Raw genomic sequence first — 15010 nt, 5'->3', positions numbered from 1 at the left:
GCCTCAGCTCAGCCAAGGTGGTTTCAATTCCAAATGCAGAAACTGGACAATTAAGTCCAGCCTTTCATCACAGCCTTTGGGACATACTTCCTCATGTAGACTCCTCCATCTATAAAATGGAGATTAAAAAGTTCACATACATGTCCTCAGTGCAACTGTTGATTTTACCCCAATTATCTCCAAAAGACTGAGTCCACCAATGGCAGCTCCACATTCACCATTCTTACCTTTACTCAGTAACCTGTCCTCTCAAGTTGACACCATGTATTTTACACCCAGATAAGTTGACCAACTTGTTCCAGTTTGCCCAGGACTTTCCTGGTTTTGGCAATAAAGGTCCCATGTCTGAGAAACCCCTCAATTCCAGGCAAACTAGGCCAGTTGGTCACACAAGCAGGTACGTACTCATGAGACAGGCACCCACAGCTTCCCCAATGCCATCAGCACCTGTCTCACTCCGGTCCCCATCACCCTTCCCAAGCCCTGGCCTGACTGTTCCTCGACGCCCTCAACTCTCACAGGTCCTAACCTGAGCCAACCACCAGCGTTTGTTCACCCCCGTCCTAACAGAACACCTCAAACAACAGCCCGTGTGCCAAGCCTCAGGAGCAGGACGGAAAGGCTCAGAGTGAAAACAGGATTTGGCCTGTGACCCACTTTCTCCCTGCCCAGCCTCGCTGGCACGTGGTTCGTTACTGACTTAAAACACAGGCGGGGGTGGGGGTGCATACAGTTTATTGAACGGATGTGTGGAGAGAAAAGTGATGATGATGAGCAGCTGCCAACTCAAGAGACAAACTCTCGGTCACTGAAGCCACGCAGGCACGGCAGAGGGACGGGGGCCGGCCTTCCCCGTCCACGGTGTCCAAGCGCACTGCTCTCGGGACTCAGAGCCAGCTGAAGGGGACCCCAAGCCCCCAGTCCCAGCGCTTTGCCCTGATTTCTCGTGCTGAGTGAACAGTTCTCCCATGACACTCCGAGCAGGCGGTGGGGAGCTCTTCACGTGTGGACTGCACTCTCCACTCTCTGCCCCACTGGTGTCCACGAACAAAAGGAATCTACAAGAAAGGACAGGCGAGACCAATGGCTGGGAGTTCCCATTTGCATAAACTCAAACCAGCCAACCCTCTGGAGGTGAGTTCCCAGCCCGTGGCATTAACTCACCTTGGGGAGAAATACCGGCAATGCCAGATCCCAAGTCACCCCAAAGTCACTGACTCATGGCCCTGGGACTTCCTCAACGATCTCCAGATCTAACGCTGACCTAGGAGGGAGAAGAACCATACAAGCATTTAATCTCCAGCACCATCTTCTCCCCAAGTAACATCACTGAGAGGGTCCCAATCGACTAGGCCCTACTAGGTATCACCAGAATAGGACTTCCCTGGTGGTCCAGAGGCTAAGACTCCACGCTCCCCAATGCACAGGGCCCGGGTTCGATCCCTGGTCAGGGAACTAGATCCCACATGCCGCCAACTAAGACCCAGCACAACTAAATAAATAAATATTAAAAACAAACAAACAAAAAAAACTGACCTTAGATATCACCAGAATAGACGGGATAATAAAGGAAAACACCTCAAAGGTTCGGTTTTTAGAATAAACAATTTTCTTTCAAGCAGTTCCCGATCAAGGCAACTGGCCAGATACACCAGAGCTCAGTCTGAGCTCACTGTCAGAGACTTTGACACCAAGTTCCCACTGCATCTTGATCAAAGGATGGACCACCGTCCTCAGCAGTTCTCCCACCACCGTCATTACTTCTCTGCCCAGTCCGTCCCAAGGCCCCAGTAGCTGTCATCCTATTCTGCAAAGACCCACTTAATATGCCCACCCAAGAAAGGCAAATGAAAGAGAAACTTCCAGAAAGACTCATTAGGTGCCCAGATGGGTGAAAATCAAGACTGCCAGGCCCATTTGAAGGATAAATGAGAAAATATCATTAACGCTTGAGGACACTACACAAGTGACCCCCAACTCAACGTGTGGGACTTTGCACCCAGAGGTTTAAAGTGCCAGGTCTGGGATGGGGGTGTACGGGGGGAAGATAAAGTCTTTTCAAAATGGTCACCATCAGCCATTAAATCCTCCAGGCTGGCTGAGGAGCCCCAGGACCAGGGACTAGGCTGTGGGACAGGACAAGCCTCTGATGCGAAGGGGCAGAGGGCAGGTTTGAAAGACAAGGGAAGTCTCAGATTTGTTAGACGGCTACTGAGGACCAGGTGGTTCACATATATTAGTCTCACTACTTTCACGTCATCATGAGATGAGAACAAAAACATCTGGCAAAACAGGATCAAACAGGAGAAACTCGAATGTAGATGGAAGAAAAGGAGCCCTCAGGCCAAAAGTGGGTGGTGAGTGGGACCCCACCTCACCTGTTGTCTGGGAGCCAGACACGCCTCTTGGGAGCACCACGTTGCCCCTGCAGAGTCTACTAAGCGAAGGCGCCGGTGCAGGGTTGCGGCCTCCACCCAACACATCTGCAGCGCAGAAAGGCAGAAGGGCAGCCCCTGCTGACGGCTGACTACATGGCGGGAGACACCTCTTGCCACACAACATCCTAACATGAACCAGAAAGCAAGCCTTGAGTCTACAGATACAGACTCACAGACCCACAGGCCTGGGATTTCTTCTCCAGTGAACACCTGGGGTCACCCTTTTTAAAAGAGAACCCACAAAAGCACAGGTTAAAAGCGGGGGCTACAAAGAGGTTGGTGAGTCAGGGCACTCTTCTCTCACCAGTGACTGACAAGAAAACTCCTCGGGCTTCTGGCAGACCGTGATGAATGGAACCTTTCTGAATGATTCGGAGTTGGTAGGACCCCTCTTTGCTCCTACATCCGGCCCACCTTTATTTTTCTTTCTCCACATATTCGACACTACTGGTGGCTCCTGGAGAAGCAATACACATTGTGCTCAAGAAACGGTAAAGGGAAAAAAACCAAAAAAAGAGTAAAGGAGCAAAGTCAACACACAAACAAGCATGTCGGTCATGGGTTGCCTTGAATAATCTATTATTATGGGTCGTCCTCCATTCCTGTGAAGTTCATAGAGCAGAACCTACGATTTACAGTTCTCCCATGTGCCCTTCAGCATTATCTGAACTTATTCCAGTGTGAGGTCCAAATACAAATGGATGGACTGGTTTCTGTCCGGAGGCTCCTTTACTTCAAAGACAAAGTGAACCTCCACAAGTCCGGGGTCCAGCCCGGTCACCATATCACACGTGGGTCGGCAAAGGCCCGTGCTCTGAAGGAAATGGCAGGACCAAAAAGCTAGTGTGTGAAAGCTCCAGGGTTTGGAAGGGACAACTGGGCCCTTCAAACACGGGGAAAGGTCTTTCAGCGACTCCTGTCCCTGCACTATCGATGACCAGGGCACGGGCAGCCCACGATCACTTTCGATGCAGGAGCAGAAAAGGACAGAAAGAGCCAGGAAGGACGGGAGGCTGGAGCCAGGGGCCTGGGTCAGGGAGAGCAGCCCAGCCCAGCCGAGTCCCAGCAGCTTCTGTCGTGTCCTGCCAAGACCCCACAAAACCTCCCTGCCAGGGGGAGTCAAGACACTTCCAGCATAAAAAACTGGAAATGCTTTCGGGCTGAAAAAGATCAGGATCATGTGGTCATGGCACCACCATGAAAAATTTTTTAGAACTTTTGCTGCTATCCCAGCTTTGCTCTTCAGATGAAGATGTGGAGTCTGAGATGGGGTCACAGCGCTAGACAGGATGAGAGGCGGGACCGGTCTCCATCACAACGCTACTTGCACTGACACCCCAGGGCTCGGAAGGGAGATGCCCCGGGGAGCCCTTCACCCAAGCAGGTTTCTACAGGGCCCTCCCCTAGGCGTGTGGGGGACTGCCCCACAGCAGGATGCTACTGTCACCGCACTTCCCCTTACATGATCACCCGAGCCCCAGAAAACACACACGTGACTTTACAAAAAACACAAAATTCCAGAGAAAGGTCCAAAAGCCTTACCTGGGGCCCCAGGGCCTAGCGCCTGGCTGACACGAAGATGACGCCTCCTGTGGAGCCTCTGTGCACACAGACCCAGCTGCAAAGGAAAATCGGTGAACGGGCACTCACAGCAGGCCCTGGGGAACACACAGAACACTTGGCACAGCAGCTGGCAGTTTCTAGCACCCACGAAGGCAGGCTGTTACTGCAGGACCTGAACGGCCACACTACGGTATCAGGAACAAGGACGATTTGGCCCTAGGAAGGGGTCTGCAGGTCATCTGCGACAGGAATAACACCCATGTTACCCTGTGTGCCAAGTGTGATCAATTTGCTGCTAACCAGTCTGCAGGCTGTAGCTGCCTGGCAATGACTAGAATGGACCGGGAGGGATAACAGGTCGGGGGAGGACCCCGTGCCTGCTACGTAGTATAAGGGCGACTTACACATGCATCCTCAACTATACTGGGCTTTGTCCAGGTCGGTCACTAGAAAATCACCCACAGCGGACCACGGGCCCTGCTCATGACCAGGATTAAAGGCAGATTATAGTAAGTCTACCGTTCATTACAGAAACAACAATTCCAGTGGAGAAAAGGAGGCTGACCCGGCAGGCTGGCTTGCTGGAGGGCTTGGTTCCCTGACACTCTGCAATGGGAGGAGCCCTGTCACCTCACAACAGGTGGGTCATCTCCACCTCTTCGGGGGTTTTTTTGGTCCAGGTGCTATGCATCAGGCACCAGACACAACACAAAACAAGGAGGCGCTGCCCTCAAGATTACAGCATAAGGGGCACGATCAGCAAATCAGCACTTTCTAGGTGTGATCAGTGCTGAGGGGCGGGGCTGAGGATGTGGGATGAGGAAGGGGTGCGATGGGGAATCAGAGAAAACTTCCGGAGGGGAGCCCTCCACTGCCAGCCCGTGAACTGCTGAGGCAGGGCCCTGTTTGGGAAAAGGGGCACTCAAGTGAGCACACAGCGCCAGGGACCAGGAAGCAACACAAATCAGTGGGAAGAAAGACATGTACGAAAGCTCCAGAGTTTGCAAGGGACAGGAGTGAACCCTCCAAACACGGGGAAAGGCTTTCGGCAATTCCTCTCCCTGCACTATCAATGACCAGGGCATGGGCAGCCCACGATCACTTTCGAATGCAGGGGCAGAAAAGGGCAGTGAGGGAGCTTAGAAGGGAGGCCACTGCCAGCATCCTGGGAAACGGCCTGGCCTAGGAACAGACCAGCAGACAGGTCACTGACCAGACGTACAGCCTGAGATGACAGAACCACCCGATGATTCACCAGTCCCTGCCAAGAGCTGAAGAGAAGACTAACGGCAGAAATACTGAGAACTCTTAGGTACTGAAGGAATGTGTGTTAAGTGGCACCAGGATTGAACCCCTGACAGAATTCTCGCTCAGGCTCACAGAAGGGCACTTGGCTGGTCACTGGATGTGAATCTCTGTCCTCTCAACATCACAGCAGCCTCCATCCAGGCTCTCAGGAGCAGAAGGGGGTCCACGCCTCCACTGCACCCTCACTCTCCACACCTCAGCACCCAGCACCTCTGGCCTCACACCCTGCACACAACCCAAGTACAAGAGAACCGGCGGGACACCACTCAGTCCCGCTCTCCCTGACGACGCGTCTCATGCAACAAGAGCCACGTGACACTCCTGCAGGGGACAAGAAGCCGTCCCGGGATCTGCCCAGCTGGCAGGACACCATCATGCTCATCTACAGGAAAACACGGCGCGTGTGCTGGGGGGATTCGGGTCTCAGGCAATGAACGCACTACAGCCTGACTCCCTCCATCCTCAGACGGCCTCATACTTGGTCACTGCTAGTCACTGAAGCCTGTCCTGCATGGAAGGGACAAGTATGGGTCCCCTGAACATGGGGAAAATCTTGCAACTTTTCCTCAGCCCATATTACCAATGACCAGGACACAGGTAGCCTGTAACCACTTCAAATCCAGAGGCAGAAAAGAACACAGGGCTGCTGAGACTGGAGACCAGGGTCAGAAGACCACAGCTGTGGCAAGACCCATTCCCACTCTCCTTTTTTAAAGCCTCAGAGAAACCAGCACTAAGCCAGGCAGAGGGCACTCAACAGACTCCAGGTGCCAGGAGACGTCTAAAGAGGTGGTGGGGGGAGTTCCCTGGCGGTCCAGTGGTTAGGACTCCGTGCGCTTTCACTGCCATGGCCTTGGTTCAATTCCTGGTCGGGGAACTAAGATCAGGCAAGCCGTGCGGTGTGCAATAATACATAAGTAAAATAATAAAAAGGCGGTGGGAGGAAGGCCGTGTGGGACAGCTCCAGAGTTCGGAAGGGACAGGAGTGAACCCTCCAAACACAGGGAAATGCTTTCAGCAACTCCTCTGCCGGCACTACCAGTGACCAGGGCACAGCCAGCCCACGATCACTTCCCAATGCAGGGGCAACAAAGGGCAGAAGAAGAGCCAGGCAGAGGAGCCCATGTTAGCAGCCGGCTCTCCACCCAGGCAGGGGAAAGCTGCCCAGCCAAGCCCAGGACCCCAAAGCTATCCTCACTTCATGGAAAGACTCCATCTCCCCTCATCAACAGAGGCCACAGTAAGACCAGCTTCTCGTAAAAAAGCCTCAAGTACTCATCCACCCACAAAATACCAACTAAGTACCTACTAACCACTTGCCAGGCACTGGGGGTTCAATGACACAGACCAGGCCTATGCCCCCCGGACTGCTTGCTGTTTCCCCCCTCAAACGAAAGGAGAGCTCAGGAGAATGAAGTAACTCACCCGAGGTTCCACGGCTAACGAGGGGCTGCGTCAGCATCTGAACTCAGGCCTTTCTGGCCCCCAAACCCAGCCCCAGCCTCCTGCACAAGACTTTGCAAGACAGTTCCCAGAACCCCCTAAGCCCAGGGACCACCCCCTCTGCGGCGGGGCAGGAAGGCCACGGCCCCCAGTTCAAGGCCCTCAGGAGCAGCACGTGCCCAAGGGACAGCTCAGCCCCTGGACACAGTGGGGCGCAGAGGCAGTGCGCTCAGGGTCCTGCAGGAGAGGAGGGGGCGCTGGCAGAGGCGCAGGGCCCGGCCAGGGAACAGGTGCGGAAGGGCTTCGGTGCGAAGCAGGGACAGGAAGCCAGACTCTGCCCCTCGGGGGCCCTGGGGCGCCCTCACTTTAGAGCTCAAACACCCGTTTGGAAAATGGAGGTTTCAACACTTTCCCTTAAAGCTTATTAAGGGGAAATGGGCTAACGGTCACCAGAGTATTTGGCCGGTAACCGACGAGCGGCTTTGGGGCGTGAAACGCTGGAGTCGGAGGTGATGGGCAGTGAATCAGGGGCTCTGGCGCCCCTCGGGCCAGGTTCACACGGGCTCTGCACGACCCCCTGCGAGACCTCGGGCCCACGCGTCACCCGACCGGTCTCTCGACATCAGCGGGCACAAGTCTCCCCACGGGGCGGGTGAGGCTCCGAGACGGCGCCGGCCGGTGGCGCGGTGACCCGAGGCCTCTTTGTCGAAGACACGAGGGCCGAGAAGTCGACATGCGGCGCTCCCCGCCCCCTCGGGCCTCAGTTTCCCCTTAGGGTGGGGTGGGGGCGGAGCAGACCACGTGCCCAGCGCTCCCCACAGTAACGCACCCGGGGCGCCGTGAGAGATGGCGCGGGACAGAGGCGGAGACACAGCAGACAGTGCGGGAAGGTGCGGATGTCCACGGGTGCTGGGAGATGGCGTGGATTCAAGAGAAACAGAAACCACCAGAGCCGGGAACCTTCTCCACCCGCGCGGCGGCGGCGGAACTGCAGCAGAGGCCAGGCCTGCGGCCTAGAGCGGCGTCGCCGGGAGCGGATCCCTTGCGCGCGGTCCTGCAGCGACCTCTGGTGGAGCGGAGCCCGAGTTCTGCGTCGGGATGACTTGGTAATTTCCAGAAGCAGTCTGAAATTTTGAAAATAACATTCCCTCACCTGTTTTGCTTTTCTGTGTGTTCTGTTTGTTGTCACTGATTTGTCATTAATTTGTAGGAATGGTGACTCTTCCACATGAAGAGCTTTAATTAGCAAAAGTTCTTTTTTTTTTTTTAAATATCCGAGTATAGCTGATTAATAATATTGTGTTAGCTTCAGGTGTACAGCGGAGTGATTCAGTTATACAGATATATATATCTATTCCTTTTCAAATTCTTTTCCCATTTAGGTTATTACAGAGTATTGAGCAGAGTTACCCCTGCTATACAGTAGGTCCTTGTTGGTTATCCATTTTAAATATAGCAGTGTGTACATGTCAATCCCAATCTCCCAATCTATACCTCCCCTGCCACCCTTCCCTGCTGGTAACCATAAATTCGTTCGCTAAGTCTGTGAGTGTGTTTCTGTTTTGTAAATAAGTTTGTTTGATCATTTTTTTTAAGATTCCACATGTAAGCAATATCCTGTGATATTTGTCTTTGTCTTTGACTTACTTCGCTCAGTATGACAATCTCCAGGTCCATCCATGTTGCTGCAAATGGCACTATTTCATTCTTTTTAATGGCTGAGTAGTATTCCATTGTATATCTGTACCACATCTTCTTTATTCATTCACTTGTTGATGGATATTTAGGTTGAAGAGCTCATGTATTGTGTTGAGTTTAGACAATAGGGATCTTGTCCGATTGACCATTGTATTCAGTTTAGTGGCTGGCATAGTTGAACAAATGAATGAATTATGGCCGTATACTTATTTGGACACATCACCAGACTAAAATATTGTTCAGATGACCTGAAACTGGAACATGAGGGTGACAAGGAGATAAGCCTACAGAGGTGGGCAAGTACTCTGCTAAAACGTCATCCTAAAAGTAAAAGCAGTCTTGAAGCAGAGGGACTTGATCAAATTTGCATTTCGGGGACCTGGTCAGATTTGCATTGTGCCAGAGAAGACAGACAGAGGTCCCATACTCCCGATGGCACTACAGAGAGGCTTGAGAGGGGGGCTCTCGGCCCCTAATCCCACAAGCACTAACACTGCCTGCATCCTGGGCCGGGTGTATCTCTCAGACCTGAGGCAACCCTGCCACTGACTTGGTCCACATTCTCAAGTGCAAACAGCCCACCCTTGTGTCCGAGCAAGCGTCTCCCCACTTCAGATTCCTGGCACTTCACTAAGTCAGCACAGTGTGGAAATCCAGGCCTGACCGATGCAACGGAGAAGGAAATGGTGGGGGGGGGGGTTCTCTGGGTTCTCTGAGGGTGAGAACACTCAATCTTCTGTACCTGGGAGGAGCCTGTGGGATTCTAACACTGTGAGAACACTGGGGCTCTCCGTGATGAGGAGGGGCCGTGGGATGCTGTGGCGGGAAGGACACTGGACAAAGGGGTCAGGTGTGCACACAGCCCCAGTGTCCTCTGCTGCCTCCTGCTCTTGCCCTTACTCTCCCTGTGGCTTTGGCTAAGTGACCTAACTTTGCTCAGCCTTAGTTTTGCTTTTCTGGAAATGGGCAGAGTCATGGTCCCCCTTCCCCCAATAGTGTTGCTGTGAGAATTAAGTGAAACAGTGCACACCGGGAACACAGCACAGAGCAGATGGCCAGGCACGGTAGTTGCTATACTTTGGTATTTCTGCGAAAGCCCAGGGCTTCTGTCACTGTGAGGACACCGTGAGATTATTTATGAGGCAGAGACAGTGTGCTGTATTTGAAGAGCCTAAGGCAGCACTATCCAGTAGAAACATAATGCCGGCCGGTCGCATGTGTAATTTTAAACCTTCCAGGAGCCACATTAAAAAGGTACCAAATGTACAGGACATATAAACAACAAGGTCCTACTGCATAGCACAGGGAACTATATTCAGTATCCTAGGGTAAACCATAATGGAAAAGACTATAAAAAACAAGGTTGGGGCTTCCCTGGTGGCGCAGTGGTTGAGAGTCTGCCTGCCAATGCGGGGGACGCGGGTTCGAGCCCTGGTCTGGGAAGATCCCACATGCCGCGGAGCAACTGGGCCCGTGAGCCACAATTGCTGAGCTTGCGCGTCTGGAGCCTGTGCTCCGCAACAAGAGAGGCCGCGATGGTGAGAGGCCCGCGCACCGCGATGAAGAGTGGCCCCCGCTTGCCGCAATTAGAGAAAGCCCTCGCACAGAAACGAAGACCCAACACAGCCATAAATAAATAAATAAATAAATAAAATTAAAAATAAAATTAAAAAATAATAATAAAATTAAAGTGAACTAAAATTTAAAAAAAAACAAGGTATATATGTGTATAACTGATTCACTTTGCTGTACAGCAGCAGAAATTAACACAACATTGTAAATCAACTCTACTTCAATAAAAATAAACAAATTAAAAATAAAAAATTTAGGGACTTCCCTGGCGGTCCAGTGGTTAAGACTCCATGCTTCCACTGCAGGGGGCACAGGTTCCATCCCTGGTTTGGGAACTGAGATCCCACATGCCGCATGCGGTACGGCAAAAAATTTTTTTTTAAATTAAAAAAAAATAAAAAGGTACCCAAAAAGGTGAAATTAATTTTAATAGTATATTTTATTTAACCCAAGATAACCGAAATATTACATTTCAGTGTGTAATCAATATTTTTAACTTATTAATAAGATATTTACGATTTCTTTTCCTTTGTTCAAAGTCTTTGGAATCGGTGCTTGTTTTATACCGACAGCGCATTGCAGTTGGGACCGACTACGTTTCCAGTGCTCTGTGCCGCATGTGGCTGCACGTGTCTCGTGGCTGCTGTATATCAGCACACGTCTAAGGCCACCTGGCTTTGATCAGCCCTTCAGAGCCAGAGGAGAAAAGCAGCAAGCAGGAGGCTGAGAGCATGTCCCTACCACAGGCCCCCGCCACCCATGAGCCTGGGACATCCTAGGGGGGTCTGGGCCTCCTGCAACACTCAGGTTGGAAGCCTCATTGTTCTGAGCTGGAGATTAAGGGAAAGGTGCCTTCCAAAAGCTGGGAAGGGGCAGAGCCACAATTCCAACCTAGATGATCTCCTGTACCCTTTGCACCCATGATGCTAGGGAGGGGATCTAGGCTGGTTCATTTCTGCATCCCCAGTGCCTAGAGGAGGCTGGGCATCTAAGAGGCGTGGCTGATGTTTGCTGTTAGCGTAACAGGCTATTAAAATGGACATTTCAGCCAAAGCACCAAGGAGGCACCAAGATAGTGGAATGAACCGCGTAACAACAACAAATCACAGTTGTGGTAGGTAAAAGGTGGTTCAATCTTGGCAGTTTTTGAAGGTTCCACCTGCTATCATGGCAGCGGCCTTCTAAAGAAGGCATTGGACCAGATGCAGAATTTAGGAAGAAAATAACTGGAAAATGGTGACTTGTGACTCAGTTCTCTCTTCTAATTTGAGAGTCTTAACAGTACAGTGTTAGACATGAAAAAGAGAGGGAATTATGGACTCTGTGTCTTAAAATAGTCCCCCCCCACCTTGCCCCCAAGAAGGAGAGTAGGAGGAATTTCCCCTTTCTCTGGTGATCCTCATACCAGGAACTTCAGCAGGAACACATGGGAACTTGATAAATGTCACCTGGAGTTGGGGAGCACAGGTGACCCGTGCCCAACCCGCTCCTCAGTCAAAAGTTCATTGTCTCCTTCAACAGGTGTAAAATCTGGGATAGGACTGTCCACCTGCTGCCCAAGAGGTTCTGCCCTACAGGGAGCCTGCTAGGGGGAGGGGACCCCAAGAAGAGGGCCTGTTCACATCACTGGGGGTACAGTCAAAGGGCACCGGGGGGGGGTCTCTGAAGAACCCCTGAAATAGGGGCTGAGGGAGAATACTCAGCGTCAATTTCATGCCCAGCCTGGAGAGAAATGTTTCCCCCATCTCACTCGTCATTCCATCTGATCCTGGAGGTATTGAGAGTGGGGGTGGGCTGGGGAGAGTGGGCAGAAACCTGGTGAAGAGGAACACATTTGCATAAGTAAGGGGAGAAGGTTCCCATCCCCTCCCAGCAGACAGCAACCCACCCTATGCTTGGCCCCAGTTGGTGGAGAGCAGAGAAGTCTGACGTATCAATGATCATTGAAAACATGATTAATACATGAGATGGACATTTAAAATAATTGAATGAAAACTATGTTCCCCATTTTTAGTAATACAAGACTTGTTACCTAAGAATGATCAGAAGACTGATGACTGCCTGATATTTTTCTAGGGGCAGGGAAAAGGTACTTCCACTTAGAAAGTTTAAAGAGACAGGCAAAAAAAAATGTTTTTATGATGACATACCAGAAGTCCCTCTTTCAACATACTGGTCACATTTATAAAGGATTGGGCTGTGGCTGGGAGGCCAACATTCCATCATCTTGGAGTTTGTGACCTCACAGTGGCTGAGAGATTCGTGGAGCCTGGAGATGGGGGGGATGGGGAGATGGGGTCTCGCCTGGCTAGACAGATTTTCCCATGGAGGTGATGCCCAGGGTCTAGGCTGGAAGTCAGCAGCTGGCCCGGTGAGTCCCGCAGGATCTCCAAGCCCGGTCCCCGCACTAAGAATGATCAGCATGCTGGCGGTCTTGCTAATTCTGTTCATCTTCCTCCTCGCCGTCTTACTGATCATCTGTTACTGCATCTTTCGGGAGGAATAGGCTTGGGCTCCTGCAGGCTGGGACTGAGGCCCATTGGTAGCCTTGGCCAGTCCAGCCACCCAGGGCCTCTGCTGCCCCATGGCCTGGGTCTGGGCCTGTTTGGGAGCCTCCAGCAGCCCCCAGGCCCTCACTGGATGCTCAGACACACTGAGATGAGACAGAGGGTCTCCTCGGCAGGGTCAGTTCCCACCGAGGTGTCAGCATCCCCTCCTCCCTGTGTCCCCTCGCTGGTCCTCTGACCCCCACAGCCTCTTTGTCACTAGTTCCGCTTCTGGTTCATTTCTGTCCTGGGCTGAAGGCCACTGGTTCCGGAGAGGGGGGTCAATGTGGGCTCAGTGAAAGTCTAAATGGCTCAGGCCTCTGCCATGGGGACAGACAGGAGAAGAGGTGGCCCACTCCCTTCCCAAACAGGCAGGGCTGGGCCCTGGGGGACCAGAGTCGAAGCAAAAGACTGATAACCTTCGCTGGTGACATCACACTTTCCTTCTATCTGTGGTGGACAATCCTTGAAAACGACCTTCTTGACTAATGAATCTGGATGGTCTTAGCTAATTAACTTGGGTTTCCCTGAACAACAACTTTGGACCTCCTTTGCTAACTAAATAACTGAGATGTTTGTCATTAATTATACTTAAGCTTTCCTGGCTTGAGAATCATGAACTTTCTTGCCTGAATACCTGGGCCTTCCGGGATAACAATATTTGACTTTGGGTCGTTATCTCTCACCATGCTAGCTGACTATATCAATTCTTTACTCTTAAGACCTTGGGTTGTCCTGGCCAAGGGCAGCAGACATCCCTGACTATTTTTCTGGGACTTCTAGGATAAAAGTAGAAGAATTCTTCTATGATTTCACCATTACATGTGATATTGACCGATGGTTTATGATGTATATTCTATTTTTAGAATTCTAAGACTCTTTCAAAGTTATGAATGAATAGTAATTTTTATCAAATTATGATAATCGTGATGATGATGGTGATAGCTAAAATGTATTACTAGCTGACGATAAGCCAAAAGCTAAAAAAAAAAAGCACTTAAGGTACTCATGTATTTCAATGCATTATTTTACCTATTTTTAAATTTTTGAATTGTAAAGTACACATAACATAAAATTTACCATCTTAATCATTTTATTTTATTTATTTATTTTTGGCTGCATTGGGTCTTCGTTGCTGCATGTGGGCTTTCCCTAGTTGCGGTGAGCAGGGGCTACTCTTCGTTGTGGTGCGCAGGCTTCTCATTGCGGTGGCTTCTCTTGTTGCGGAGCATGGGCTCTAGGCGCATGGGCTTCAGTAGTTGCGGCACGAGGGCTCAGTAGTTGTGGCTTGCGGGCTCTAGAGTGCAGGCTCAGTAGTCGTGGCGCACAGGCTTAGTTGCTCCGCAGCATGTGGGATCTCCCTGGACAAGTGCTTGAACCCGTGTCCCCTGCATTGACAGGCGGATTCTTAACCACTGCACCACCAGGGAAGCCCCAGTCATTTTTAAATACTCAGTTCAGTAGTGTCAAGTACATTTGCATCGTTGTACAATCAATCTCCAGAACTCTTTTCATCTTTCAAGCTGAAACGCTGTACCTGTTAAACACTAACTCCCTATTTCCCACTATCCCCAGCCCCTGGCCACCACCATTCTACTTTCTGTCTCTGAATCTGACTACTCTGGGCACCTCATATAAGTGGAATCATATAGTATTTGTCCTTTTATAACTGGCTTATTTTACTTAACATAATATTATTAAGGTTCATCCATGTTGTAGCATTTGTCAGAATTTCCTTCCTTTTTAAGGCTGAATAATATTCCATTGTATGTATAGACCACATTTTGTTTATCCATTCATCCATCAATGGACACTCGAGTAGCTTCTACCTTTTGGCTATCGTGAATAGTACTGCCATGCACATGGGTGGACAAATATCCCTTTAAGACCCTGCGTTCATTTGTTTCGAGGATAAGTGGAATTGTTGGATCCTATGGCAATTCTATTTTTAATTTTTTGAGCAACCACCATACTATTTTCCATAGTGGCACACCATTTTGCATATTTTATCTACTTTGAAGTTGAAAACTTGAGGTTCAGAAGGATTAAGTAGCTTGCTAATGTGTAAAATGTGGTAGAGAAAAATTTCAAGTATGTCTATTGAATTAGTTTCCTAGGGCTGCCATAAGAAATTACCGCAGGGCTTCCCTGGTGGCTCAGTGGTTGAGAATCTGCCTGCTAATGCAGGGGACACGGGTTCGAGCCCTGGTCTGGGAAGATCCCACATGCCGCGGAGCAACTAGGCCCGTGAGCCACAACTACTGAGCCTGCGTGTCTGGAGCCTGTGCTCTGCAACAAGAGAGGCCGCGATAGTGAGAGGCCCGCACACCGCGATGGAGTGGCCCCCGCTTGCCACAACTAGAGAAAGCCCTCGCACAGAAACGAAGACCCAACACAGCCAAAAATAAATAAATAAATAAATTAATTAATTAAAAAAAAAAT

General features: G+C 50.7%; 1 long non-coding RNA gene across 4 annotated transcripts; it reads right to left on the bottom strand.

Moving 5' to 3' along the window:
• Positions 1-718: 718 nt before the first annotated feature.
• Positions 719-8939, bottom strand: LOC309614136. 4 transcript variants are annotated; one of them, XR_014236029.1, is made up of 6 exons: positions 7582-8939; positions 3981-4240; positions 2743-2895; positions 2379-2563; positions 1165-1264; positions 719-1058 (listed from the first exon to the last, which is right to left on the bottom strand). It is a non-coding gene; the product is annotated as an uncharacterized lncRNA (long non-coding RNA). The 4 variants fall into 4 exon arrangements; XR_014236030.1 differs by having other exon boundaries at positions 3981-4056; positions 7582-8886; XR_014236031.1 differs by lacking the exon at positions 7582-8939 and adding an exon at positions 6735-7568.
• Between the last annotated feature and the right edge of the window lie 6071 nt (positions 8940-15010).

This window comes from Balaenoptera borealis (genome assembly GCF_965194805.1).
Source record: "Balaenoptera borealis genome assembly, chromosome: 16".
Classification (NCBI taxonomy): Eukaryota; Metazoa; Chordata; class Mammalia; order Artiodactyla; family Balaenopteridae; genus Balaenoptera; species Balaenoptera borealis.
The sequence above is the reverse complement of the archived record's forward strand: the minus strand, read 5'-3'. Positions and strand labels throughout refer to the sequence as shown.